Raw genomic sequence first — 25,577 nt, forward strand, 5'->3', positions numbered from 1 at the left:
AGGTTTCTTTCCTGCCCAAAACTGTTTGTGTATGTGACAGAAAGAAAACAAACAAGAAAAAGCCAAGAAGAACTTTGCAAAACTGTTTTGGTGGGTTTCTTTCCCAAAAGGTCCTTTGAAGTGTTTTAAGAGCTTAGTAACTTCACAGAAGGGAAAGAATTTGTACATTTTTGGTGTATCAAAGCATAGCACAACTATTCATACAGAAATAAATGGACATACTAGATGTCAGATTAACATGTTAGGTTTGGGTTCTTGGGCTTTTATTTGGAGGGGGCTGGGATTAAGAAGAAGCAGAAAAGCATAAACAGCATTAGGAAGAAGCAGAAAAGCATAAATTATAGCAATATCAATGTATCTTAATTCACAGAAGATAAGTTTGCAGGCAATTTCCATGGATGAAGCACACTGAGACCTTGGACCTTAGCTAAAGTCACAAGCAAATTCCCTTGAACACCACGTGTCATCAATTTGGAAACTAACAATACTCACAGCTGCTAAAATACCCCATAAAACAATGCAGTTCATACCTGAGAAAAAAAAAATTTGGACTTTTTTCACTTGTTTGGAATTTTCACTTACGTCTATTAATTCTTGATTAGTTTATTTAAGGCAGGAAAAATAATTTACAGGAGTACTCTGGGGCAACAGAGTTTAAGCTTAGATTTAAGAAGAGAGTATCAAGACCATATCATAGAAAACACGTAGAAGTTAATTTAATAAACCCTTCAATTTAGATATGTGACTTTACCTTCTATGAGATAAATGAACTCTATTAAATACTAGAAAGGAGCACAGGACATGATCATCCTTTTTAAAGAATAAAGCTCACCACACCACGTTCTCCTCACATTCAAGCGTACAGTTTATAGATACCTGCATTTGTCTTAGAGATGCTTTGAACCAAGAGAACAGAAAGCTATCCATGACAAAATCTGGGAAACACTGTAATCCAAACAGGAATCAGTGAAGGAATTACTACGTTATATTCCTACACAAAGAAGTTAAAGTATTAAAAAAAATCATGACAAAAGAGAACAAGTCTGATGGTACACCACTGAATTACTTTAAGAAATCTAGGTTCAAATTCTTTGGCTCCACAATTAATTTTTTGTGCTCAACATATTCCTTAATTGTCCATGCAGACTTCTTGTGGGTAACCATAGCACTGAATCTCACTATGAAAGTGCAAGGAGGAAACACTCACTCGTTACGTGAGGCTATGCAGATATTTATAAAGCACGAAAAATGAACATGCAGTTCTGGATGGCACCCATGGTGTTTTTAAGCAGCTACATGAAAGAGGAAAAAAAAGTGACCCAGGAATCAAAATAAAAGTCAGACTTTGTTCTAATATGGGGTGGAGGAAACTGCTCTCCCCTTACAGGACAAACAAATATCATCAACTGCCTGACACAAAAGGGAAGAGGAAAACAACAGGAAAACTTGCCAGCTGGGGAAAGCTGTAGTCAACTGCCAAGGATCATTTTAGGGTTGCAGCTGCTTGTCTCTGCCAAGTTTAAAGAGTTAGCTGTTCTAAAAGTATATTAAAAAAAATGCCGCTGGGGAGTTTAAGTACTGACCTTGTAAGGAAAAATTCCATGGAGAAGAGAGCAAACTGCCAGGATACCAGGAATTTTGTTAAACATCATCTCGTGATTTCCCAGGTTCAGCTTCAAAACAGCTATTTCAAAAATGCAACTGATGTTGCTTTTTTCTGCTCAGATCCCTACCCACAGAGCTGCCAGTCTCCCATGTGTCCATCTGAATTCAGTTCCACACATCCCACTCCAAAGGGAACAACTTCTAGACTGAGAATGTTGCTACTACTATATCATCACAAATCTATTTTTACTGGGTGATGCATGGTGCTTCTGGGAAGACAGCAGATATAAAATTTCTCTCAGTATTTTAAGATTATTCATGTACAGAGCTCTCAGCGATGCCATCTCTTGAGATTTTAGAGAAGCACTGGTGATAAGCATACTTTCAAGTATTTTAGGACTTAAAAGGGCTAAATCTAGTAAAAAAAAAAAAAAACAACCCAAGAAAAAGTATCAAGGTTTTCCCCACATAACAGTGTGCTTGCACCTAAACTATAAAAAGTATGACTTTTTTAAGATTATTTTTTTTTTAAACAGAAAAATCTGAATGGCATAGCACTGATATCCGAAGTGTCGTGAAGGATGATCAAATCACCTTTGTGATATTTCTGAGAGTTCAACAGGAATCTCCTCAAATGGATGATAAAGGAAGAAGTGATGTAAAAGTGTCCAAACCGGGGGGGAGTGGGGTCAGGGAAGTGGTTCATTATATAACATCTGCACTTAGGTTTCAAACATATTACATACAGCATGAGATGGAAAAAGCGTAGCAGAGACAGGTGCAGGAAGAAACCCAGATACGTACACACAGTGTCATGTCCTTTAACACCCCCAGAACCAGCTGACACTTACTTTAATTACTCAAGAAAACCAGGAAACATTTATTCCAGCCTATAAACTTTTAGCCAGAAGTTCTGCTACCCTTCTCCTTAAATCAGAAGCAACAGAATGATGTAAAATTTACCAGTTTTGAGGGAACAGGCAGATGTAATTTTGTTCCTCTGTAGTTACAAGGGTGACCAGTACCCAATGTGTGTGGGGCACTACTCCACACTGAAGATGATTATTTGCCAGAAGACTTGATGACTATCATCAGATATCATTATTATACAAGCTTAAATGTCTATGTAATAAGCATGACAGAAAGTAGAAGCTACTGGAAACCACAAAATTATACTAAAAAAAGGCAGAATTCTACTGCTACCTGACAGTTTATTATTTTACAGCATTCCCCTCCACCATTATCACAACAGAAGCAATTCAATCATGGTTATTATATCTCACTGCTGTTTCACAGCAATCAGCGTGGCTGTTACTTTCAGTGACAGTCAGACATATCTCTAAGGCAGTATACACTTCCTGCTGCAAAAGCGGCCAGCCAGCCATTTACTTTCCTATTTACAGAACAAACTGGCACACAAAACAGGAACCTCAAAATCCAGCCTCAAGACTCTTATCGAGGGACACAGAACAAGAGAGAAAAACTAAAGACTGAACAGGACACCACAGAAGTTTGTCAGAAGCACAGAGTGGGTTGAGTACATTCAATCACAATTCAAAATAATAGTAATAATTTAACATTCACACTGTACAAGTCAGTTAAAAAATGCCTTCTTCACAAAATATGTGTTTCTTAGCCAAGCCTTTCCTCTGGTACAAATACATATACAATAATGGTATCTGGAAGTTCAAGTGTCAAGGTGTGTAAGAGGTCAAAGAAAATTTATCAAGTTTAGAGTTATCTATCAGACACTGGCTGTATCTTCCAAATGTATGAAGGTAAGAATATCTATCTGGAATACATTCAAGATAAAGAAGGAAGTTTTAAAAATAAATCTAGTTGCACACACCGATACTGGCTCACCAGTTTCATTTTGACTATTACAGGGATATAAAGTAGTATTGAGGAACATTTACTTAAAAAAAAAACCAAAAACCACAAAAAAAACCCCAAAACAGACTCAAGTCAGGTTTCACAAAGAAACAAGCTGTTCTCTGAGAGACCTAGGTGATCACTGGGAACCTCCACTACATAAAGACTGTATTTCATCAGAACTGATTTGCATTGCAGTTACAGTGCTGTGTACAACAGTCTTTATGCTCCACAAATCTCACAGTTACAGTGCAGTCTGATGCAAAAATGACCACGAGCTATTTCTAGGCAATGTCAGAATCCTAAAGACAAAGACAAGAATTCACAGGAAGATCACACAACATGGCAGTAGGCAAAAGAGTACAGGGCTAGGACTTCATGAACTATGGCACACAACTCAGATAGAACCACTTCCAATGGTCCCAGGAGGCCAGAAAAGAACAGTAACTTTTACTGTCTTTTTTACAGCAACGTCTGGCAAGCCTTGAACCAGATCATTAAAGATATCAGAAGGAAAGACACAAAAAAACCAAAAGCAGGGGTTAAGAAAAATGGGGGACAGAACCATATTAGTAGACCGACCTTTCCAGAAGGGATGCCACCAGTAGGATCAGAGGGCCATCAGCTGCAGAGAAGGAGTGGGCTGGCTCTTTCACTCCTCCTACAGCAGCCTGGGGAAGGGCTCAGCGGCAGCCGAGACCAACTATGGAAACTGAAAGGTAATGAGCTGTAAGTCTAAAAACCAAACAAACTTGGCATGTTTCCCGTTGTGTGTAAATTCACTAGGAAGACATTAGAATGTTAGAGTTGTTCATGATTCATTTGGGTTCTGGTAATAGCGTGCAATCACATTTAGCTGCTGAATTCACCCAAAGCAGAACATATATATGTTTGCTTCCAAACCAAACTTTAAAGGAGAAAACTCATTCTATACAGAAAGGACAACTTCTAGACTGTCCACCTTCTCACCTACTCCACTTACCACGTCACCTCACACATAACCTATTCTGCTTTCTTTTACCTGTTCTTCCAATTTGCTCTACCTCAATATACTCGTTTCCCTTGCTGCATGTCTGTGAGTACCAGCAGCACAACAGACAAGCACATGAACACATACACATTACATTCTACCTAAGTTACAACCCTTGCTTCCCTCACAGCCTGGAGCCTGTGGAAGAAGTATGGCAAAAGCAATGCTTAAGCCTCTTGTGAAGGACTTGCTGAGCGGATTGCAGGTAGCACCACCCCAATGTGACACAGGACCCTTACTTTATCATCCGCTTAAAGCCTCTGCTCTGTGTTTGGAAAGAACTTGCATTTTTACTTTCCCTCCCTTTTTACTTCTTAAAGCACATTACAGCTGCAAACTTCAGTTAACAACTGTGCTGTTTACAGTTTTACCTGAGACCACTGCAAGCCCTGGGCTCATATACCTCAGTAACGCTGAAACAGATTATTTCTGGACTCTGTCTCAAAGTCAATACAGAGGTTATAGGTGCTTATTAATATGAATTTGAAGTCCCCATCTGACAAAGTTTACAAATGAAGTGAGTATAGGATTGGCACAAGACGACATTGTTACACTTTCCTGAATGCAGGTAGGTTGGTTTGTCCTGTTTACTTTAGACACGCAAGCAGCAGCTTAGGAAGATGGGAAGGTGGTGGTGTTTGGTTTGTTGTTTTTTTTTTAATGGGCGACATACTTGCCATAGTTTCTAGAAGTGTTGTCTATCGGTCAACTGTGCTTTGTTCTTTCGATTTACAAAACCAAAACTGAACTCTCTCTCCTTCCCCCTCTGCCTGGCTTCTGTAAAATTTACAGAACTGGAATTAGCAATATAATTTTAATGTATTTTCTTCTAAGCAAACATTTTCCCTTGAAAATGGTATTTCATATTCAGATCATCAGTACTTTCCACTGTGTTCTACAAGAACACAAATGCCTTGTTTAAAGCATCATTTTCTTCCCTCACTACTTCAAAGCGCACACAGCCCCGCTGAAGGGCAAGGACTTCACGGTTCCATCAAGGCAGCAGAGAAGAAGCATCTAAATCTAAATAAGGCTTTTCATCTCTCAAACTGTACTAACAGATACACCCAATATAGCTCATTCTTTAGTCATACAAGACTTGTGCTTTGAGGTTATGCTTTCCCAAACAAGGCCCCAGCTGCACTTCAAGTTAACTACTGCAAGCAGATTTACCAGAGAAAGAGGGAAAAATAAGCCTGAACTACAACCTGCAATTTTGGTGAGGACTGGAGCACTGTGTTCAGCTCCGGGGCCCCCAATACAAGGACATGAACCTGTTGGAGTGAGTCCAGAGGCCACAAGGATGATCAGAGGGCTGGAGCACCTCTCCTGTGAAGGCAGGCTGAGAGTGTTGGGGTCGTTCAGCCTGGAGAAGAGAAGGCTCCAGAGAGACCTTATAGTGGCCTTTCAGTACTTGAAGAGGGCTCATAAGAAAGGTGGAGACAGACTTTTTAGCAAGGCCTGTAGCAACAGGACAGGGGGTAATGGTTTTAAACTGAAGGAGGGTAGATTTAGATTAGATATTGGGAAGAAATTCTTTACTGTGAGGGTGGTGAGACACTGGAACAGGTTACCTGGAGAAGTTGTGGATGCCTCAACCCTGGAAGTGTTCAAGGTCAGGTTGGATGGGACATTGAGCAACCTGGTCTAGTGGAAGGTGTCCCTGATCATGGCAGGGGGGTTTGGAACTAGATGGTCTTAACGTCTCTTCCAACCCAAACCATTCTATGATTCCGCTCAAAAGCTTGACTTCCCTTTATTCTCTCCCCAGTCACAACCTCTGCTAAGGCCCCCACCTGGTTGAATTCATAACCCTCTATCTATGAGCACAGAAGCAATATTTGGAGTAGTCTCCACACTAAGATCAAGATTCCACCACACTAAGTTTAGTGCAAAATCTTAAAGAACTGTAAACATCAGAATATAAACCACCTACAGAGAAAGCTATTGACAAATACAGGTCCAGAATGGTTTCAACATACCAGCCGGTCAACCCTACTAAAGTTATGTGTAAACACAATGGCAAAGTAGTTTCAAGTGTCTGTAAGATTAGGCTGGCAAACCAAAGTCTACAACTAGCACCAGTGGCCTGTCACTGCACCATCTTGCTACTGGCAAGTTAGAGTAGTCCTAACAAAAGCCACTTCCAAAAAGTCTTTTCCATTAGAACACTAGTAAGATTTAAGTGGTCACTGCTCTCGGTATTAATTGAGAAATAAAACATTTTCAGTATCTGAAGCCTTCTTAAAGAAGAAAAGAAGTGAATCTGTATACACCAACGGAGGCTTGCAAATGATAGGTTCAGGAATCTTGAACACCGTGAGCCCAGGAGTCACCAGAAGGAGTATCTTGCTTTATGTGGAGCCACTCTGGGAATACTGTGCTGTATCACGACCTTACCAGGCATATTTACAGGGTGCTGTAAGAGTTTCTGAGAACAGCCTTGTTCACTACCAATTCATGCTAATAAGCATAACAAGCATGATAAATTGAAGAAGCAGAATTTGGGCTTTGTACTAGTTTTTCTTGCTCATGGCATTGTAACTACCCTGAATAAAACCGGTTAAAACTATTTACTAATGTTTCCTAGAGGAATTCCCAAAACTTCTCTTTCATTCACCTTGCTCCAAGAGGAAATAAATAGTAGTTTTCCTCTGTCATGTGAAAATGTGCAGCTCTCCCTCTTTGGTACATTCTTCTGTAATTGTGGAACTAAACAGTGTAACAGAGACCTCAGTGACATGTTCTTCATCTTAAGCCAGAATTAGAACAGCCTTAAAGGAAACGCCATGCAAAGACTCATTTTCTAATAGTAACCCTTTCTCTATCTTTGACCCTGGCAAACTTGCTCTGACAGCTAGAATAAAAAAGAGGTCACTGCCACAAGCCAACTATTCTGATCACCTCCTAGGAGCTGGCATCCCAGGAAAAAAGTGGAAAAACTGTTCATGGGAACAGCACAAATAAAGGAGTGGACAAAATGCAAATTCAAGGGCAGTAAGATGCCTGGCTACTGCATAGACATCACATACAGTAATTACGTGGCAGGAGTCTCTCTCAGAGAGGTTTTTAAATCACTAAGAGAAGAATTTCTAAAGCTTGTCAGTCAAACACCTCATATTTCATTGCTCCTTCTACAGCAGCAAGCAGTTCACAGACTAAATGCCCCTCCTTCAAGTTACAAGTAAAACCCTGTTAGACTGATCTATTTAACAAAACCCAAAGCTACATTAAAAAATGTATGTGAAAATTGTTCCTAAAAAGGCAGCTATTAGAGCTTGTAAATCCCACCAAAAAACCTTGTAATTGTGCGCACACATACGGAGACATAACCCCTGGCATCCTGTGTCATCCATTTTTCTTGATCTATTTCCAGCACTTTTGGAAAATAGGTTATTTATTCTTAAAGACAGCATGCCAATTATTCCACGGATGAGCCATGCAAGCAGAGATGGCTGCTGTAGCAGGTCAATAAGGCACCACAGGAAGGGCAGCGTTGCTTTGCTCCCCCTTCAAAGAGAGAGCACAAGCACTGCCTTCATTAACAAGTATTGACTAGCCTCTCTAATTACTGCCTTCTAGACTTCACATTTTCACTGCAGCACAAACCTCAGCTGTCTGCAGATGCCATTTGCCAGGTTAGGTTTTGCTTTTACTGACAATTTAACGCTGTGAAAAGGAGCAGATAAACTTCTTAAAATACTTTAATACATTTGTTGGATTTCCAAAAATATCCACAACACATAGGAATGTACTAACTGACACTATTCTTTCAAATTATGCACCTGAATCTGTTGGTTTGCGTGCCTAAAGTGAGAAATACAGATCCAATATTTAGACTTGTAAATTATGAACTGGTTTTCAGAAGAGCTCAAACTCAGTACCTCAGAAAAACGCCCTATTTAGCTGTTACATCTGTACAGAAACCCCTGGGTGAAGTATGGATCACTTTGAACCTTGCTCTCATGCCTGTCCGACTGACTGCACTGAACAATACTTTTGCTTTTCCCTATGCATGATTTAGAAACAGAGAACCCTAATTAACTATAGGTGGTAATTTAAAAGACTATTTTAGTTCTGAATAATATTTTTGGCAGAATAGAATACAGTTTTAAATTTCTCTCTCTTTTTGCCCTTGTATGTCTCTAGGTAAACAAATCCTCAACTACCTTTTTGCTTAAATATCTACTACATTAAATATTTGCATTAAGAAAAAAAAACTCTGTGGAAGATGATGATACCCATAGCATATCGTACCCTTATTATTCTGAAGCACTTCTGTCTACTCACAGTAATGTATTTACTTAACAGTGAAGACATTTAACAGCATTTGTTTAAAAATTATGGATTCACTTCTCCTCCTTAGGTCAAAAGCTGCTTCTTTCTACACCACGCTGACTTCCTGCTCACATCCTCAGCACTGACACCCGAGGTGGCTGCACAACCTACACGCTGAAGGGCTCGCTGTCTTTCACTTCCTTTTGTGGCTTTCAAGGCCGAAACTAGAGGGAGAGTTTTTCTTCATTAGAATATTGAACTTTTCAGTTACTTTGAAAACAGAAAAATCATAAAGTGAGAGCTTTATTTCTACCTTCTGATATCTCCTCTCAAACTAATTTGCTGCTCCCTAGGGATGCATAGGAAGATGGTAAGACCCAACACAAGCTCAGAACACCTCCCCTTCATTCTTACTGTCACACTCGGCACGCATAACACTCCAGGAAAGCAGATACTTAAGTGAACATTAAAAGTGTGTCTGGATGAATGGACAGCACGCTACTGTAGCTACCAGGAGAATATATATTTAGACTGCACTCCACCATTCCTTACAGAGCCGTTTTGTTGCCTGCTGAGCATTGCCTATCATTTCTATTGAAAATCCTGAGTCGACATCAATAACGAGTTGGATTTTTGTCACCCATACCCAAGGGCCACATCTTTTTTAAGACACCTGACCCTTTCCATTTTACCTTTAAAACAAGGCATCCACACTGCAAATAGTTGTGAGATTGTCGTAAATATGCTTCATCTTACTTCAGTTATTTGGCTGAAGGAAGAAGTCATTTATGTAAGAGATCCAGGACACAAGAGAGATCACGGCTTCCAGTGACTTAAGTAATGACATCATAGAAAACAGTCTCCTGATGGTGAAGCAGCTTGTAGTCATTGTATACTAAGGACGTCTCTTCATCACAATGCTGTCAAAGCCATCTCAGCATCAGCAGAGCAGTACAAAAGCAATAATCAGCTAAGTAGTTCTCACCTCTCTAACTTAATACTACAGTGTGAAAACACCCCAAATACATATATAGAAACATCACCTTCAATCTTGTGCACTGTACTCTTCAAGTGCCTTATACAGCAACATGAAGCTTTAATACTTATTTGTCCTGTAAGATAGAGATATCAATCGAATAAAACACAGTAGCTGGCTCCTGTTTTTTTGAAACAAGAGGGAGGGTTACTGATCCTTTAAGGTTTCTTTTGCAATGAAGACAATTCTGGAAGTAAAACTATATCCACCATACAGACAGTGATAAATAGGTCAAAAATATTCTAGCAAAGAAAATATTTGCAAAACCTTTGAAGGCTGGTGATATTCTCCTGAGATGCAAAATACATATACAAATGAGAATATTACAAAGGAAACCACACTGGATTTGAAGAAATAAGTTGCAAAGAGCCTCAATCCTCTCAAAACTGTATTACCTGCTATACAGAACTGCTTGAATATAGAATAAAAATTTAGATATATTATTGGCAACACAGACTTGGCATCTGATCAAAATCCTGGGTATCTACAATATATTTTTTTATTTTTGAAAAGATGAAACCATGAAAAATTTTCTGTCTGGAATATCAAGACTTATTTTAACGAGACCAAAAAATACTGGTTTTCCATTAAACTCGAAAAACATCTCACAGTTCTCACTTAAAATTCCAGAAATCTAACAGCAGCCAGACAATCTCCAACTGCAGATAAATGGAGTATTTCAGTCTTGTGAAGTGGTCAGCTCATGGTGCCATTGATCTCAGATTGGTCCATGTCATCTTGTGAATTACCATCACTGTACGGGAGCTGCTACTGATCACTCAGCGTGATAATTTAGTAAGACCAGGACTGAGTTTCCCAGTCAGGTCAACGATTTGAAGTGGGCAACAAGATATACTTGGGGTAGATGAAACACAATTTTAAAGTCGTTTAAGTATACCAGCACATTTAATTCAAAACCATGGGTCAGATGTTTTTACTAATTTTGGACATGACATAGTACACGATCCAGTGTTTTAACCTCCAATTTGACAAAACAGTCCTAGGGATCGCTTGTTCTTGTTTAGATGGAAGCACACTTGACAAGTACATCTGCTTCTTACATCCAAAAAACCAAAGCCATTAACTTGTACATCATTTCTTGTTACACTGCTCAGTCGTAAGAAGGAGGGAAAGTTGCCGAGACAAATTTATTCTGCCAACAGTCAGCAGAATTCACTGACAGATTCAGAACAGGATTCACTAAGCTTTTGGAACAGTCTTTGAAAGCAACTGTGAAATGCTAAGTTACACAGAGTCTGGGAAAATGAGAAGAAGGTTGCATTTGCACTTGATTTTTTTGTAAGGCCATCTATCGCCATGGAAGCAGAAAGCAAAACCGAGTTTTGGAAAGGTTTTGCTATTCAGCGTAAGTAACCGCACTCCAGATATGAAAAGGATAGTGCAGGAATTACAGCAAAAGGAATTCTGACCACTAAAAAATTAAGGGTCTTTTACCAGCAATAATAATCTTTATCCATTTCCATAGGTAGTTTATCCTCAATTCCATATTTCTGTCAGTGATCTCCAGCTCCAAGATAGCCACTGATAAAGAAAGAAATATGCAGGTAAATCACTCTGTTTTCATTCTAGACTTTGACAGTTAGAAAACTAACATGCTAAACGTAACCACTTCATGATTAATCACAGATTATTCTGTGAAAGAGAGTTCTTTTGAGTGAAGTCTGTGGGAAACAAATCTATGTTCTACCTGGTCATATTTTTCACCTTGAACATAAAAAAGACCAGGTCTGATTAGATATAAATATATAGCTGATAGGGTAGAAATCCCCTTACCTTTCATAACAGATGGCCAATTTACTCAACGTAACCCTTTCTGTTGAATCATTGCATTACCAGGCACAGAGTATTTGCAAATGATTCAGTTAAACTAAACCTTAGAGAAACTAAACCTGGTTTACTGGCTGTAGGTCAGTACTCAAGAGTTTCAAAGAGGTTTTAAAAGTTCAGCATACGAACATTCACCTTGCATGCAGTTCTTTCCACGTCAGTCAGGTACCTGTTTTGTTAAAAACTGCCAAGTGAGGACCTTCATCTGAACATACATATACAAGAAGATATAGGGAACTATGCCAAGGAGTTTGATGACAGGCAGATGGGATGATGACAATACTCAGAGACACATGGACCTGTTGTAATTCATTAGAGAGTATGTTCCTCCATATACAACCAATACTGTTACCAGTTCACCTTTTCCACTGGGTATGAAAAACTCAGAACCTCTAAGGAGCTTCCCTAGCTTTTAAAATTATGCCCTTAGCAACTGCTAAATCAAAATGCAATCTGTAGGCCAGGCCCATAATCGCTAGTTGGAAGGAAAAACAAGACTAACTTTGCTGAATCACAGCCAGCTGGAAATACAGCAGTAGCCTTTGCCGTCAGAGCACAGTACTACGGCGGCCACACCACCAGCTCCAGCCCAACGAACAGCAGCCAGGGTTGGAAAAACCCGACAGTCCAACGTCTAAAGCTGGCCTTCCCCATCGCTATGTGTGCATGGCTGCTGTAGGGAATGTACTGAAGGGACAATAAACCAGGCTGCAGCCTTCGCTGGTTCCAGCAAGGAAGTAATTTATTATTCTTTTTTTAGTAGAAGTTGGTGGAGAATTCAGTGAGCTGCCATGGTGGAAATAAGTTTGGTTTAAATTCAAATATGAAATCGAGGAAATTATGGCATTGACTTTGCCTGCCTGTTTTGAGCCCTGTAAGTGCAGGATCCCTACCTAAGCTTGTGTACCAACACTTTGTTAATATTTATCTGTTAAATATTTAGTAATTGTTAATTATTAAATTGTTATCTGTTAAATATTTATCTGCCAAGACTGTCCTACATATTGTTGGAGCTCATACAGTATTTTACTGACATATGTCAATAAAGAGCAACATGCAGCTGCTCATATTTTAAGTTTTTATAGGTATCATGTACTAATATTGAATTTTCATATTTTCAACACAGCAAGGTACAATTTTGCATGTAAACCAAAATGATTGAAGTTTTGAAACACAATGAAGTTAAATTACTTAAACATAAATTACCTTTTTAACTTTATATTAAAATTACCTTAACTGAAGTTGAAAAAAAATTAGCTTTAGATTGCAAAACTCAGAATCCTGTCATATGTATAGGGTTAGGATATAAAATTACCTTCATTTTAACCTCTGAGTAGTTGTAAAACACAGATTTTTTTTGTTGTTTTTTTTTATTTTTTATTGAAATACCTAGATTAGAATTAATAGAAAAAGTCCACACTTGCCTCCTACTGGGTATCAGGTAAGTGAATCAGAAGGGACATGCAGATATTCTCTACAATCCACTAATCAGGAAACAGATTTTATGCATCTTTTCAGAAAGGTATTTTGCTTCTGTATTCCTGAATGTGTCTGCTAAGTCCTAATTGGGGAACAGATAACACTTAAAAACGAAAACAAAAATCATCCCATAAACCCCAAACCCCACACATTCCAGTTAACAAAGAGCAAATAGTAAAATAGGCTTTACTCTTCTTATTGTATTTTTGTAAGGAAAAGTAACCACAGGGAGTGATGAGTAGAAGGAAGAAACAGACCAGTCTAAGGTCACATCAAAAAACTTCTTTCGTTGACCCAATATGCTGTGCAAAAGGGATCTTCAACTTACTTTTTTTGCATTATGATCATTGTAGGGACCACAACAGCAGAAAAAAAAAAAAAAAAAAAAAAGAGGCAGCCTATAGTAGTTTGCTGCTAAACTAAATTCTTGCAATTCATTTCTTGATAATATCTTATTGTACCCAGATGGTTCTGTATCTCATCATGCTATGTAATATATACGCAAAATAAGAGATGATCATTCTGCAGAAGAGATTTTTGTATTTTTATTGTTCATTCCACTTGTTCAGAACAGAAAGAGCTCATTTTCTTTCTACACTGTGCTGAGGAAGCCAGGAAGAGTGCAGGAACAGGAGAATCTTGGTGGACAACGTTCCAGTGCCATGCAAGCTGCTGCCTCATGTGCCAGTGCCTTGAGACTCAGCATAAGGCAGCAGCTGAGGCAGACTGTCCTTTAGATGGCCTGCAGAAAGATCAGTCAGAGAGCATGATGCTGACTGAATTTCCATCTGAATATGAGGAAGAACTTCTTTACTTTGAGGGTGGCAGAGCACTGGAACAGGCTGCCAAGTGAGGTTGTGGAGGCTCCTTCTCTGGGGACATTCAAAACCCACCTGGACATGACTCTGTGCAGCCTGCTCTGGGTGAGCCTGCTTTAGCAGGGGGTTGGACTAGGTGATCTCCAGAGGTCCCTTCCAATGCCAACCATTCTGTGATACTGTGACTGCATAGCACTGATAAAAGCACAATTGAAATGACCATTTGAAAAGGGAAAACTTCAACTTTAGACAACATTTGAGGCTCTTGGATTTTTAATGAAGTCAGGCAATCAAAAAGGACAGGAAATTCTGACTGCTAGAAACTTGCCTATAATCTATTACATTATCTTACAGTATCAGACATGCATTAACCCTTACCTTCAACATACAAAATTCACTCACATTTTCTACACAAATTCAATATGTTATGCAAAAGAAAAACTAGCCTTGGAATCAATGGAAAATATTCCAAAGCCAATACTAAAAGACTGACAACTTAACTCTCTCAGTCTACTTGCTGCCTTTGGCCTTGTTCTTGCAGTGTACTAACAGGGTAGGCAGGCAGCATTACTTAAACATACCTGAGGGCAAACAGTCCTGAAGAACAACCTCAGTTTGTGTAGCCCTTCTCCCTGTTTACTCCACAAACGTATGGCAGACACGGATATTTCCAATGCAAGACAAAAAGCATTAATTGAAAGCCTCTGAATGAACTGGACTTAAATCGAAATAGATGTGGCTAAGACTTTTACTTCCTAATATGAGGAACAGTAAGTCAGGCTTAATGTCAGAAGAAATAAAAAATATTTTAAATACCACATTACACAATTGAAGGTTTAATACTTGGAGGTACCTACCATACCCAAATGCTTACATCCAAACCGTATCCATATCCAGCCATATCCTAATACTTAGGTCGAGTACAGTCTATCAAATTACATTAGTGATTGGATTGGCCCCCTGCTGTTTTATACACAAGGGAAATTTGTAGATTACCAATAAATGCACCATGGTAGAACTACCTATACTGCAATGCCCATGAGAAAGCCAATCCATTGAGAAATCAGTTCCTTTGCTACCACAATGCAGCACCACAGCTGTCTGAAGCAGCCTGTGCAGTAAGAGTGCTGTGAACTAGCAGACACGTAAAATTAGACACATCACAATTTTTAGTTCCTTATTTCCTACTATAGCTTTTGAAGATATTCCTTATTTTCCAGAAACTTTTAGGTAATATTTGCACAGATTGCCATTATGTCCCAAACAGTTAAACAGTGATCTAACGCTGTTCGTAAAAATAATAATTTAAAATAATTTTTCAAAAAATCTTTTTGCCCCCCCTAGTTTATCTGTGGCAAGCCACCTATAACAACAACAACAAAACCCCAAAATATTAACATCAGACCTCTTTACACAACACTGAAATCTGTCAATTGACTGGCAAGGTCATAGTTACAGTCTCTCAAATTGCCTCCAATATGCAAAAAGATTTTAACTCACCTTATTTAAAAAAAATATCATGTTTTCTACAACAGGGTTAAAAAAAAAACAACTGAAAAAACACTTAACCAACCCACATTAACAGGGACCATGCTACAGTTAAGGACCACACTTCCCCAGATAATTAATTATAGAGTCATAATTTAAACAGCAGATCATGCAATAGTATGACATCCACATACAGAAAAAAAAAAAAAAGACAAGTGAAGAAGACAGCATACATTCTACACAAAAACATATATGATTTGCTTCTATTTACTTGAATATATGTCATTCAAGAGCTTATGACAGAAACAGAGGTTCTTCTTCCTTAGCACAGGATTACCTAGTTTTATTCTACACGTGGCTTGTCAGCAGCTGCAGTAAAGCAGTTCAGAAGTTTTCATTTAAAGTTCAACATGCTTACCAGCTATCAGAATTCTCCTGCCTTGCAGTGTAAGCCCACACACCAAGAAAAATAAAAAAGAAAAAAAAAAAAACCCTTAGGATAAAGAGTCCTTTCAGCACCATGCAGTCAGCCCGCGTTCCTCTCTTCTTACTTCCAGCTACTAAATAGCTTCTGCTTTTCTAACCCCTTCTGTACCATACCTGAAAAAAAAAAAAACTTATCAGAAAGCCGATCCTGCTTCCACACCCTAAGCCACTGTAAACACAGTATTTAACTTCAAACAACCTGCCCTTCCACATGTACAAGAAAACCAACAACAAACAAAACCAAAAAAACTTCAACTGTAGTACTCTAGATATCTCAGCTCTGTGTATTTCACTTTCCAGCTCTGATAGCCTTACCTACATTTAGAGTTACCTACCATCTCATCAACTATAATAAGCATGCAATCCATGTCAATCTTAGCAAGGATGATAGATTCTCACTTTTCATATTTAAAAAGCATTCTTCCTTCCTGAAACTGAAGCTAACATTTGACAGCAAACAGCTACAGTGCTTGATTTTTTGAGGAAGGGAAAATACTTGAGGAATTCTTCCATGTCCATCCCAAACTATAGATTTGGGTTGCTACACAGGCACAAAGACAGTCCAAATATTAGTGACACAAAGAACTACCTCAGAATGAACGTAGGGGAAGCAGAGAGGGGCAGGAGGTGTTTCATTTTCTTGGGATATGTACTTTTGTACTAGCGAAGAGAGCTCAGCAGAGCACTGTGGAAAATAGACTACTAAATATATGCACTCCCATAGTCTTCACAGAGCACAGGTCATCTACTTCTGCTCAGGTCTCTAATCTCCTTCCATGGGACAGAAGGAAAGAAATAGTGGAAGATCTATTTTTAAGCCAGCATTGGTGTGAGCAATATCACTCTACACCACAGGGTAGCAGATGGAATTGGATTTTTTTTTTCCTGCAGCAAACTCTTCAAAACGTCACTCTAATAGAGAACGTCTGTAGTTTTTTCCTGATCTGTAGACTGTCTCCCAAGTATCTTCAGGCAAAAGGAAACAATCGGAAAGCCTGGCGCTGCAAAGGGGCACTTTTGACACTTACTGAGCCTGAACAACATAACTTGAGTTGGCATTTGCACCGCTGGATAGTCGCTTCTCTGCAAGTGAGGGTTTGGATTCTGTAACCACCATATTTGAGTATCCATTACATCATGCCTAAACATATTAACTGGAAAAGAGTTACGTTAAACTGCTATGCCCCAGAGACATTCTCCATGCAGATACTTCAGCAGCATTACCACCCCAGTCTTGCAGACACTGGCTGTTTTCCTCTGTGTCAGCTTTAAAAACACTTTCCTTTTGGAAAGGACTATGTTAATACTCTCTCAGCAAACCATAGTGAAAGTCATGTATTTAGAGATTAAGAGTCTGAATTATTTGTATCAAAGAAGTTTTACAAGACCTGTGAAGGATTTCTGAGGTCTTATTTCATATGAGGATCATGGTCCTGGTCACAATTGTCAAATACCACATGCTATTTCAGTTGAATGCTGAACATGTACACCTTGACCCCAGCAGAACAGAAGCAATCAAGAGGAGCTTGGCAAACATCTTTAAACATCACTATTTAACCCTGTGGGGAAAATAAGCAATCTGACAATTTGAGATGTGAGACACCTCTAGAAATACTCCTCAGTTTTCTAAATTATGAAAATATTTAAATCAGTGAATCACAAGTCAGAGTGAAATCACTTAATCCCTTTTTTCCTCCTTTTTCATTTAGAACCTATCTCAACATTTTCTGTAAATTACATGAGGCAAAAAACCCAATTAAGATTATTTTTAATCAGGATCCAGCTAAATGTCATTTAGGAAATAACAAAGAGGACACAATATTCACAGTGATAAGATCTACACATTATGTACCACATTCCAACATCCCAATATTACTCAGATTTTTAAACGGTAAGCCTACTTTTCTGTTGCAGTTGAACTGCATTTGCTGAAAACAACCAAAAAAAACCCCAAACATATAAAACTAGTTAACTACACTGTTGGTATTGGCCACATGAGAAAAGCAGATTATACTGTTAAAAGTTAACAGTTGTTAAAACCAGGAAGCAACAATTCTCCACAGTTCGGATAAACAGACACTTGTTTGTTTAAGCTCTACCAAAATCTTTGGAAGAGGTAACTCATTTGGGTTTTGAGGTTTCTTTAAATTATGTATTAATACACACAATGTTAATATTGTTCTCATTTCTATGAACAAAAAGCTTTCAATATATCCTGTGCCCAAGCAGTCCTTACACAGAAAATAAATAAGATGAACACTTAAAGGGGCAATCCTCCACACTGAAGTTGAACACCAAGGGCAGTCCATGCCCACATAAGCCAGATCTCTTGTTGGCTATACATACAGTTAGGATGGATGTTTTTCTCCCCCTCTGGCTGCATGCCAGGAATGTTATTCTGAAGATACACTCTATGCTTGATACAGGACAGGGAAGGATATATGGAAGTTTAGAAAGAGATTAGGTGCACAAGCAACCACTTGGGTTGTTGCATTTTGGACTTGCTTACACCCTTCCGTTCAACCTCACCACAAAAGCGACCACAGAGTGCTATGGAAATTACCTCCTGCTACCTGACCTAGCTTGGCAGTCTCTAAACAGCATGTTGAGTGCCAGCTTGGGTGTTAGCATACCCTTCATTTGTAAGCCTGCTGAGCCCATTTGTCCACTGGATCAGATACAGATTAATAAAGAACAATGTTTACTGCATTACCATGCATAACTTAAGAGAGTATGAATGTAATTACAGATCAACAGTTGGGTCAGATCACCAGAACTTGATGAAAATCAACTTAAAACTTTGCATTAACCACCACTCTATTTTCTAAAATGGACAATTATTTTTAGTAGAAAATAGATGCAACTTGCTTTCAAATTTAAAATGCATCTTAATAAAATTCACAGTTCCACCTTTAGTATTAAAATAAGCCAAAACACAAATTCCCAATAATTTTATACACCAATAGCAATTCTCATTTTATTGCACATACCACAAAAATCAGATGTTTTGCAAAACCTCCCTAGAATCACATTTTCAGCCAAAAATCTCCAAGCTTTTATTTTAAAGAAATAAAAATCCTCTTTTTTAAGAATTAAATAGTTACAGGCTTTCAAAGGACAAATATAAAGGATCTCTTTTTAGGAACTTTTGAAAACCATCCTCAGGCGTCTGTCATCCCACATAACCTTCCTGAATGCTATAGTACTGCTAGCCCATAGGAGAATAGTTGAAGTACAAAAGAATTCTACCTTCACAGATGTAATGTAGTTTCTTAAAGACAAGATTTAATGTCAGACAATGAAAAGGAATGTACAGTACTCTTGGACTAAGACAGGGACATTTTGGCAAGAGTCAGCTAAAGAAAAGGCTAGCAGTATAATTGCATAAAACTGAAAAAAAGTTTCAATTCTATCAAAAACAATTTATTTTTTCTGTATCAGTGACTTTGATTCTTAAATCACCAATTCTGAAGGTGAATGTAATTAGCCAGTAAGTTTCATTTCCCAACTCAATTACTGCTGTTAATACAAATAATGTGTATATTAATATTCAATTAAGAAACTGAATAATGACAGACAAAATAGTGAATGGTGGTCTGTGAGAGTAAAGAGGAAAAAGATTCTGATTACTCCCTGCAAGAAGTTGTCATCAAGCCCTTCTGAAACAGGACAAAACATTTCAAAAGAAACATCTTAAAATATTATTTGCTCTAACAGTTTTACAATTCAGGCAATTTATAGGGGGTTTTTAGGTCTGCTGTAAACCCTAGCTGTGATTTCTGATTTAAAATATTTGTTTCATGGTAGAAGAGAATGTACAAGTATGAAACAGCTTAAGCAACTGAATGCCTGAGCCTAGTAGAAAGATAAAAGGCTACCAACAGAACCCTTAAGTAAATAAAAAGTCACCCTACATCAGCATACTAGCTGGAGCTTAGAAACTAGACAGTCCTCACAAGGAACAGCAACTGGTGGGGCCAGGATCCTCAGCCAGAACCAGAAGCAGTGGCAGGGAACCCTACACCCTCTCCCTCCTCTACCTCCAGAAACCACCAAGTAAAGGCAGGAATATCTGCTCTCAAGTTGTCCCAATCAAGGCCTCTCGTGCTTCACAGAAAGAGAAGACAAACCAAAGATGCAGGTAGAAACTTCTCTATTGACTTTTGCTTCAAGTGCCACAAAGTCCCCAAAGGGATCACACGGAAGCCCCATCAAGAATCCAGGTGGTCCAGAGAAAGAACACAGCACCAAATGGTGGCACAGGACGGCCACACGGAGCAGGGCCACCAGCAGCCCTGGCACTGCAGCACTCTGGCAGCTCAGACCCTGCAGGTTTCAAGTATGTAGGAGCAGGGCAGAGTTACAACATAATCATATGGCTACAAGGCTCGGTGCCCTTACAGTAGGTGCAAGTCCCTACCGTGAGGGCTCGGTCACAACAGTGACCGACAGAACCACAAGCCTAGCATGGAAACATCACATGCTCAACTAATAAAAAGCTAAATCGTTTAAAAGGCCAGAATAAATTCAGCCACTGAATCAGTTCAGAGTTACTTTTGCCTTCCTTGATCCCTATCTGCATTTGGGCACACTAGCATCTATTCGAGAGGGAGGGCAAGTGCCTGCAGTTACTTAAGAGGAGAAGGATAGACCTGCACGTCAGCTGCATTATTATGTCTGCTGCAAGGCAACATGTGGTCAGAAGTCAGGAATAAATTTCACATCTCACATTACAGTTCCACCACGTTTTTCCTTCTTTCCAGGCTTTTTAACTTGTTTTAATTATTATCTGTGACGTGCTTAGCATTAGTACTTAGTAACTAACACTATTGCATTGCCCTGCCCTACCTTCTCTCAGTGTCTTTTGCCTCCAATTTTAATCCATTTTGTGCTCCATTTTACTGAGCATTACGGAGGCATTAAATTGCTCTGAAACTCATTAAAAATACATTTATTTACATGCCTGGCTTTGCAGACTACTGTAGCAGTTTAATTTTTCTCCTCTTCTGCTTTTACTGATTTCTCCATATCTTCTGATACCGTCTCGCTGCTATTTGGTGCTCTGGGATCACTCTCTGATTTTTACTTAGTTCATCAACATTTCAACACAGCTGCATTCTCTTTTCCCTACATTAATTTCAAAAGTTGTTTTTTTCTGCTAAAGCCATCATTGTTAAAATGTGACTTCCAAGGCAGCTAGTTGAAGAAACCATTAAAAATTCCTCTTTCAATTTCCTCCTCTTACTTGCTTGGGTTATTGACAAAACTACTGCTCTCAGGATACCCTCTCTAAACAGAATTCCCTCTCCCCTTGCCAGAAGTACAGCAGTTTATTGGCAACAGCCTGAATATATCGAGCTGTCCACAGCTACACATTTGATCAAAATGTTTCAACCATCAAGAGCTGGAGGCAGTGTTTATTCATAGATTTAACATGATGGAAGGGATCGTTCTGATCATCTAAGTATAACTATTCATCCTGGATCGCCTTATATTCAGAGGAGTTATTACACACAGTATCCCACACTGCAACAGAAAGCCTTTTCTTTCCTCTCATAGAAAAAGGAGTTTCAGCTACAAGATTTGCAGTCAGTAACTGGATTAAAATACTGAATTGACAACAAAGTTTTGAAGAAAACCTATCCAGCGTTGACAGAACTAGAAGAAAAAGCTCACAAGTATCTTATTTTAAAATTTACTTGCTTCATATTTTCCTTTTCCTCTGGCAAACCCTTCATCCTGTGAAAATATTTTGTCTTATACAGCAAATAGATAAAACAACTTTAAGACACAACAGTGCAAAATACAGCAGTCCGAGTGCTTTATCACAGATCACACTGTACCCAAGACATACTGACAAGCAGCATCAAAGCCCAGTTACGAACAGGATTTTGACTGAAATTACTGCAAAATGAGATAGTCCCTCACCATGACTTAAGAAGTGGGTGAAAAGTCTGACAACTGCAGTTTTAAGTAGTGCAGGTATTGACAGACAAGGGAGAAAATAATAGCCAAGGGCAAATAATGTTTTTTTTTAAAATGAACAGCTTCCTTTCTCAATACTTGTGGTTTACTGGTTGCCCAAAAGTAACACAATCCTTAAGCAAGCTCTCCTTTTCCAATCCAGAAATCTCCTAACCATATGTATTAATTTACCTGCAAAAGCAACCTGCTTGTGATTTTGTACCACAAACTGATTTGTATTGTGTATGCAAACTATTACTTTTTCAGTTCCAGCTACGCCTGAAAGTATTTCAGGAATGGCATTTACCAGCACCTCCACAATTTTGTCATCTTGGGTATATTCTAAAGAAGTCTCTCCAGTGCTATAATTAAGATATAAAGAATCACTAACAGAGGCTGAAACTATAGCAATGATTAACTTGACCTATGGAATAAGCTCACTAAGATGTAGCAAGCTTTCTGAGACACCTGGGATCTAACAACAGACAAGGGAAACAGGGTAACAGAGCACTGCAGTCAAAGCCATATAGTACAGAGGACAAATTAAGTTCTCTAAGAACAAGTAGTGTGCATGTTCCCCAAGAAAGTTCAGCTGAAGTTCACCAACTTGTCAACCACCAGGGGTCTCAAAAGACCCCAAGAAAGATCCCCAGGAGTGAAGTGTGCATACACAAGTGCTTTATGCATATGTAAATCATTTTGGGGAAGTAGTTACAATATGTATTTGATTTTGGGGAAATACGATGAATACGTATGTTTTGTTGTAATAAATTGAGGAATGCTGGTCAGATAGGTGCACATGATTTGAGATGCTAACCTCCGTGTGCCCAGCGCTGCAATAAAGAATGCCTGCCTTCTAAACTTACAAAATGAAGTTTAGAGGATTTTCTTTTTGCCAGTTTTTCGGTATCACCAGCAAGAAGCAGACAGGTTATTTTCAGTAAATCCATGTCAAACTGGAATTCTTCTTTGAAACCCTTTGTGTATTGGCACTAGCAAGTCAAGCAGTGAATACAAATTGTAATTTACTGAAGCAAATCACCATCTTAATCACCAGGAAGTCAGTATTACAAGACCAACAACAATTATTGGGTAAAGCAGACATTGTTAGGCAAGGACCGAATAGACCCACCAAGCCAACCCAAGATACACATATAAGTGACTTCAATCCTGGATAGTCTATGAACCAAACAGTACACTGTTATTGGCTTTACAGGATTATTTTGATCCTAAATATTTGGAGGAAAAGCAAGGGAAGAAAGGAATAAGAAAACAGTAAAAATATATTCAGGAAGCTAAGTTCCATTTCCTGCACTTTCAGAGAAGACATTTGCTTCAATAGGAGGCACATGGGATTAATTTGGCCCACAGAAACAGGAAGCTCTCTAATAACAGATGGGAAAATGTGTTTTCACGCAAGTTCTACATAAAGCAATTTTTTATACTTCACTTTCTCTCACATTTGAAGGGAGAGGAATATTTAGCAACAGTTTCCTATATATTCACCTTCCACTCAGCATTTTTAAGTATCAGCTGTCTCTGGTAAATCTCAGCTTCAGAAAAATTTCAATAAAACAGGAAGGCATGTAAGACAACTAGTTCTCTTTTGCAGTGGTCTCTAATGCATCTACAGATTCCAGTCACTGTTTAGATTAGCCCTAATGATCATACAGGTTTTCCCTGAATACACTGTATCACAATCAGGTTTTCAATCACTGCAGACCAGTCAACAAAATGCAGCGGGTAACACAAAGCCAGGAACAAGGAGAATGATAGTCCAAAATTCATTATTTTCAAAAATAAAACAAAACCAGTAACAATGAAAAACTACCAGGCAAGGCATAGTTCTCATTGTAGCTTTATAAGACTAAAACCCTGAACAAAAGCATTTTTCATAGACTTGAACAGCACACTATTAAGAGTCTCATTTAGTTATCTCCCACTGCAAGACAGAAACCTGAAAGACTACTGAAGTTCTGTCAACATAATCCCATAAAATCATATCCATTTAACAGGTAGAGATACAACAGTAGTGGTGGGGAACTATTTTTTTTCCTGTCAACTGTTTGCAGACACCTTGCTGCAGTGAATGCTGTCTTGAATGCAAATTACCTCAGCTCCCTAAGAGGCACACCGCAATGTCTGAGACTGCCAACATACAGTACAATGCCAGCAGAGAGATATTTAGGGAAAAGGGAACAGAAGAAAGCAGTGCAGAAAGGGTGTAAATTTGCACATACGTGAACAGAGCCAAGGAACCAGTGCAAGATTTGAACCGCACAAAAGTTAACCCAGTCTGTGTGCAGCAAGGACAAAGATGACTGTACTGATGGGAGGAAGAAGCTATTTCTTGCTGTGAAAGCGAGTTACTGTGTCCTTGTGTTCTGAGCTATGTTTTCACAGCTAAATCTAGTCGACTTAAGTGGAGTTACAGCCTTCTAGGGTAGCGTAATCCCATGCAGAATCAAAGCAGTGCCATGCTCACACTTTGCAGACCTTGTGGCTAATGAAAGTGCTGCACAAGCACGCAGTAGCCTAGACCTGCTTCTTGGCAGACAGCTAATTTTGAGTTAACATGCATACGGGAACTTGAAGTAAAGATTTGTTCGAGTTAGTATCAACTCTGAATTTTAATTCAGCAGAAAAAAAGACACGGAATCCACATTAGTTATTCCCTTAAAAAAAATTATTAATCACGCTACTGCACTGAGTGCTCTTCTCTAAACTGTCTCCAGATATCAGCCTTGATGTTTTCCAGCTATTTCAAAGTATCTCTGAAGATTCAAGTACTCTTTTGTCAAACCTTTATATTAATGTCAACTTGTAACAGGAAATAATTTTTGCTTTGTCTTTTAGGTAGGTAAACACACCAAGCCTTTTCAAACTCAAATGTTAACAAAATTCAGTTGCAGTTTTGCTCATGACCATGAACCTGATGACTTGGAATATGGTATGTTGAAGAGCAGAAAGATTTTTCTGTTAGAAGTCAGACACTTCTGTGCAATGCTCAACAAAAGACTGATGCTGTAACAGAAACCTTAAGCGACCCCTTTCAGCATTGGAAATGTTTTCAGACAACACCAAGAACGGACATATTCTGATCTTCTGCCTCCCAGTATAGAAAACCTGCCACGTTCCCTATTTCATCAGGTCAATGTCAACAGTTGTGAGGAAACTATTGTGTGTACAGAAGTTATAATAGGTCTTATTAATTCTCTGCACTAACTCACAATTTACTAGTCTGAGAAGAGTTCTGATATGCCTGCCATATATATCATCCAGGTTTTTTTTCTAATGCATTTATAAGCATATATAGCTCATGTAATACATCTAGTTTCTCCAGGTGCTGTCCAGATAAAGATCTGAGACAATTGCCAGAGTCCCGTCCCCAGGCAGTAATGTAACTGGCCTATTTCACAGCACTCAGCAGGGACAAGGATTGGAGATGTCTGAGCTAGGCTAACCCCTCCTTTTCCCTAATAAGGTTTTCAAGCAGGTCAAAAGCATACTTCTGCATTAGAAAACCCCTTTAAAATCCAGTTAGCATTTTTAAGCCATAAAAGTGTAAACACCTGCTGTTTTGTTGTTGCTGTTTCATAGGAGAAAGAACACACCCACATTTATGTTGCATCTGGGGATTAAAGTTTATACTTCCAAAATCAAGGCAGTTTGA

General features: G+C 38.7%; 1 protein-coding gene across 2 annotated transcripts in view; it reads right to left on the reverse strand.

The window, feature by feature from the left end:
* The window catches only part of FGD4 (FYVE, RhoGEF and PH domain containing 4), a 110,161-nt gene that overhangs the window by 82,522 nt on the left and 2,062 nt on the right, over window positions 1-25,577 (reverse strand). Inside the window, exon 1 of one of the 2 annotated variants that reach the window (XM_037388266.1) lies at window positions 15,873-15,895. The exons of the other annotated variant lie outside the window; for it this stretch is intronic. The gene's annotated coding sequence lies outside the window, so the exon portion shown is untranslated. Of the gene's footprint in view, window positions 1-15,872; window positions 15,896-25,577 lie in introns of those variants that run through there. 2 annotated transcript variants of the gene reach the window in all.

The sequence above is a fragment of the Falco rusticolus genome, chromosome 5, assembly GCF_015220075.1.
Source record: "Falco rusticolus isolate bFalRus1 chromosome 5, bFalRus1.pri, whole genome shotgun sequence".
Taxonomy (NCBI): domain Eukaryota; kingdom Metazoa; phylum Chordata; class Aves; order Falconiformes; family Falconidae; genus Falco; species Falco rusticolus.